This window comes from Nicotiana tomentosiformis, chromosome 2, assembly GCF_000390325.3.
Source record: "Nicotiana tomentosiformis chromosome 2, ASM39032v3, whole genome shotgun sequence".
Classification (NCBI taxonomy): Eukaryota; Viridiplantae; Streptophyta; class Magnoliopsida; order Solanales; family Solanaceae; genus Nicotiana; species Nicotiana tomentosiformis.
In genome coordinates, this window is record NC_090813.1 from 135,742,339 (window position 1) to 135,747,971 (window position 5,633).

The window sequence follows — 5,633 nt, forward strand, 5'->3', positions numbered from 1 at the left end:
ATGAAAACACTAGGATTCTGTAAAATATAGTTCTCCTAGACTCTTGATACTAAGTTCAATTCAGACTTACTTAAAACCCGAACGGGAAAAAAAACGAGTAAAGTCATTTTTCCTTTTAAGATCTTTAGTAAGTTCTAAATGTACAAAGCAAACATCGAGTTACTTGGGGATTATATAACGCAAGATAGATATAGATAACAAAGGTAACTTAATTAATAATCATAAGTAACACTTTTGTTTTGCCAATTTAGCAAGAAGTAACTTTCCATAAGTAAGCTGAAAGAAATGCAGTAATAGAATTGACAACTAAAGTGTTGATAAACCAAGCCTCCTTTTTGTTGTAATTCCATCTATTTCCCTAAAGACTAAGATTCCATCACCACAATGTCACAATCTTATATAGAAGTCACGTCTTCGTGTCTTCAAGTTGAGTCCTCGCTCCACCTATCACTTATAATTTTATTTGTTTATCTGTCTATTTTTTTCCTGATTTCATATATATACCTCCATCACTAATCCTTGCCACTGCTTTTAAACAAAGAAGAGAATTATTTGAACCTATAATTATTTTTCAATATTATGCCAGAATAGTGATCCTTCGTCACCTACCGCTTTGATGGAAATGGGCAACAGTACTAAGATGATAACTTTATGATTTTAGAATCCTTCCCACTAGTCTGACCAAGTCATCACTTTTAATTATATATGCTGAAACAAAGTTAAATGCTTAGCTTGAGAACACTTTAATTTACGCGGAACTGCTTCCTCATTGCAATTGTAAAATATCAGATAAGCATTAGGTCGTTCGGTTATCAGGATTAAAATATGAAAAACAATCTTTAGTATAAGAGTGTTGTTTTATAGTTTTGTTTGGTTGCATTTCTTTTTTCAGTACAAGTGCTACCGGTATAACTTTTATACCGAAATTTATGTTAGTTTATACCGCATTCGACATGAGATAACAATCTAAGGATTAACTGTCCTTGGATTAAAAAAAGTAAAATGACAAAATTGCTCTTGTACCGAATCCATTTTATTAAAAAGATCAAGGTTAAAATTTAAGAAAATTTTATCCAAGATTATTGATTAGGTTTAAAACAAAAACGGATGTTTTAAATTATACATTGTGGAAGTGCAGGAAAATATTTTTCGTCAAAATATTAATTTTCTAGAAAATAAGTGTTTTTTACTTATTATTGTTTGGTAAGTAAATAAAAACTTTTGTTCTAAGAGCATTTATATATGATGGCAAACTCTATCGGGTAGGGGTGGGAGATGGTGGGGGCATGCAGTTAGAGTAGGGGTGGGGCCAGGGTTGGAGGTTAGGGATAGAGGGAATTGGGGTGGGATGGTGAGTGGGTGGGCAGGGGTGAGATGAGGTTGGGGTGGAGGCAGGGGTTGAGGGATCAAGTAGGATGTTGGTGGGTGGGGAGGAGATAATCGGCGCAGAATGCAACTTATGGTACTTGTTTTCCTACACTCCCATTAGGGAAGTCAAACTTGTTTTCCTAGAATAAATATTTTTTAACAAAAAAGACATAAATACCACATGAACTATACTGAATTACCAATTATACACCTTATCTTTGCGAATTCCCTTAACTATTTAGAAGCAGAAATATTGACCATCTAAGTAAAGAGGTGGCATAGTGTAACGACCCGGCCGGTCGTTTTGAGTATTATAGCCTCGTTCCTCTATTTATTGATTATTTCATGCTCATTTGTTGTTATGTGACTTGTCGAGGTAGTTGGTTCCATTCCGGGGATGTTTCGGAATGAATTGGGACACTTAGTCCCAAGATTGGAAGCCTAAGTTGAAAGAGTTGACCGGATATTGACTTATATTTAAATGACTCTATAATGGAGTTTTGATGGTTCTGATAGCTCCATATGGTAATTTTTTACTTAGGAGTGTGTCCGGATATTGATTTGGAGGTACGTAGACGATTTTGGCTTGAATTGGCGAAAGTTGAGAAAATAGAAGTTTGAAGAGTTGACTTTGTAGTTACCAGACTCGGATTTTGGTTTCGGAAGTTGGAATAGGTCTGTTGTGTCATTTATGACTTGTGCGCAAAATGTGAGCTCAATCGGAGTTGATTTGATAGGTTTTGGCATCGATTGTAGAAGTTGAAAGTTCATTAGTTTCAATAAGCTTGAATTGAGGTGTGATTCGTGTTTTTGATATTTTTTGATGTGATTGGAGGCCTCGAATAAGTTCGTATTGTATTTTACGACTGGTTGGTATGTTTGGTTGAGGTCCCGGGGACCTCGGGTAAGACTCATGAGTGAATGGGCTCTCGGGTTTTGTGACTTTGGTCGGATTTCGAGACGTGGGCCCGGGGGCAGGGTTTGAGCCGATTTCGGATTTTTGACAATAATTTGGTATTTTTCTTGTGGAATTGATTTCTTTAGCCTATATTGATCGTATTGTATTGCTTGTAGCTAGATTCGGGACGTTTGGAGGCCGATTTGAGAGGCAAAGGTATTGCGGAGAAGGATTTTTGCTTGGTTTGAGATAAATAACGCTTCCAAACTTGGTTTTGAGGGTCCGAGACCCCAAATTATGTGTTATGTAATTGGTATTGAGGTGACGCATATGCCAAGTAACGGGCGTGTGGGCGTGCACCGTAAGAATTGTGACCTGGGTGATTCTATGGCACCGTTTAGTGACTTTATCCTGTTGATATCCATGTTTTCATCATGTGATAAAGTAATTGAGCGGTAAATCATACTATATATCATGTTTAGGCTTTATGCCGGTATTGTTGGGACCCTTAGTGGTCGTTTCTTGCTGTCAACTCACTATTTCATTAACATTCTGTACTCAGTCATGTTCATGCATTTTTATAGCATATCTCAGTCTCAGTTATTTGTTGATTCATCATATCATTGTTCCGGGTTTATTTTCATGACATTGTGAGCCTGTGGGTGAGACTTGAGAGATTGATGACAGAGTGAGGCCGAGTGCCTGAGTATGAGTGGCAGTTATGGGATCGGGTTGCACGCCACAACGGTTATATTGATGATTATGATAGCGCTTGGGCTATAGGAGCACCTTCGGAGTCTGTACCACACCCCCAGTGAGCGCGGGTGATATTATTGAGGGATGGATTTCCCTGGACATTGATTTGTCCAAAGTACTTGATACCTGGATATGGATTTCTCCACAGGGTTGGATTGCCCTTTTTCCTCGGTACTGGTGACTTATAGTCAGTGTTGTATATGTTTCGAGATGAATTTCCCTGGGCCGAATAACCATATACAGTACTGAGTGGTTGAATACTTGAGAGTGGAGCACATGGTGCATTTCATACAGTCTGTGCATTGGCATGTAGACATAGCTTAGTTGTATACCTTACACTGTTCAGATCTGTATTTACTTTACTGTTTGAGCTGTATATTTGACTTGAAAGCATGCCTACATTTCAGCACATTTATTTATGTTATACCTATTGAGGTTGAGTTCGTCACTACCTTTCGGTCCAAAGTTTGGACTTGTTACGTACTGAGTTGTTGTACTCACGTTACTCCCTGCACCTCGTGCGCAGATCCAGGCGATATCGGTCGTAGCGATGGTTCTTGATTGAGGATCCTAAAGTTTTGGAGACTATCAAGGTAGCTGCACGGCGTTCGCGGACCTTGACTCTCCTTCTTTATCTTTGTCGTACATTCAGTTTATATCTCTAGACACTATAGTAGACTGTATTTTCTTTTCTGATCTAGACACTTATGTACTCAGTGACACCCTGGTTTTTGGCTGGATTGTATTACTTTGGGATTTTCTTATGTTTCAAACAGTTTTTCTTTAATGTTAAATGCTTCTGTTAACGTTTTCAAACTTATTGTTGTTGGTGTTGGGTTGTTGAGTGGAGGCTGGCCTAGTTCCACGATAGGCGCCATCACGACGATTGATTTTGGGTCATAAAAAGTTGGTATCAGAGACTAATTTACATAGGTCTCACGAGTCATGAGCGGGTTTAGTAGAGTCTTGTGAATCGGTACGTATACGTCTGTACTTATCTTCGAGAGGCTACAGAACCCTTAGCAAACTCCACATTCTTGAATTCTTGTCGTGCGAATCTGTTGATTCTAGTAACTAAACATCTATTGTTTCATTCTCTCACAGATGGTGAGGACTCGTACTACTGAGCAGGATGGACAGCCACCAGTGTAATGATCCAACCGGTCATTTTAACTTTTAGAAACTCGTTCCCTAAAATAAAACTCCCCGAACATGCTTTTATTAATTTATGACTCGCGGGGGATGGTTGGTTCGAGTTTTGGAAGTGTATGGGTTGAAATCGAAACAATTGGTTCCTTAAGTTAGCTTTAAATGGACAAGTTTGATTTCGATCAACATTTTGAGAAAATGACCCTGGAATCGAGATTTGACGGTTCCAATAGATTCGTATGATGATTTTGGACTAAGGCGTATGTCCGAATCGGGTTTTGGATAACCCGGGAGCGTTTTGACGCTTAATAGTAAATAACAACTATTTGAAGGTTTAAAATTCTTTAAATTTGGTTTGGAGTAGGATTTTGAGTAATTGAAGTCCGTTTGGAATTTTGAGTTTGGGAATAGTTCCGTATAGTGATTTAAGACTTGCACGCAAATTTTCATGTCATTCCGAGTAGTTTAAGTATATTTCGGCGCATTGGAAGTAATTTGAACAACTTGAAATTCTTAAGTTTGAATCAATTTGGTTTAGGGTATGATTCTTAGATTTGATATTGTTTTACGCGTTCCGAGAGTTCGAGCGAATCTGTTTTATGATTTCAAACCCGTTGGTATGTTTGGGTGGGCCCCGGGGGTCCCGAGTGTTAATCGGACGAGGCTTGGACCAAGTTGGAAGTTGGGAGCCAAAACTGAAGCTCCCAGCTACTGAAGAATCGCACTTGCGCTTGGCCAGCCGCAGGTGCGACACTCGCAGGTGCGGCAGTAGCGAACCTCGCAGGTGCGAGTTTTTGTGCGCAGAAGCGGGAAAGGGAAGGGGCAATCGACCACAGATGCGGATGATTTGCGCGCCTGCGAACGCGCAGGTGGGAAGCTGTGTGCCCAAATGCGACCTTGGCCCAGGCGAGTGGAACTCGCACCTGCGAGTAATTTCCGCAGGTGCGAAAGTCGCATGTGCAGTAGTCTTCCGTAGGTGCGAAAATGACTGTTGGGCAGAATGTGTTAAAAATCGGGGCTCAGTCATTTTGAGCCCATTTTCTTCCATTCTTGGGCGATTTTGGAGCTTTTACAGAGGAGATTTCAACTAGCAATTTAAAGGTAAGTTAATTCCACACTCCTTGAGTTAAATACATAGATTATAGGTAGATTATAACTAGTAAATCTTAGAAATCAAGGGTTTAGGTGAAAAACTTAGATTTTTATAAAAAATGAGATTTTAATCACGAAAATAGTTGTGGAATTGGGTAGAAATTATATATTTGAGTTCTTGAGATTATGGGTAACGTTTCCATCTAAAATATTTTGGAATCCGGGCACGTGGGCCCGGGGTGAATTTTAGGAATTTTACCATTTTGGATAGGGTAATTTATTTAATAGATGAATTTCGAATTATTGATCATATATTAATTATTTTATATAACTTTTGGATAGTTTCGGATTTTTCGGCATCGAATCGAGA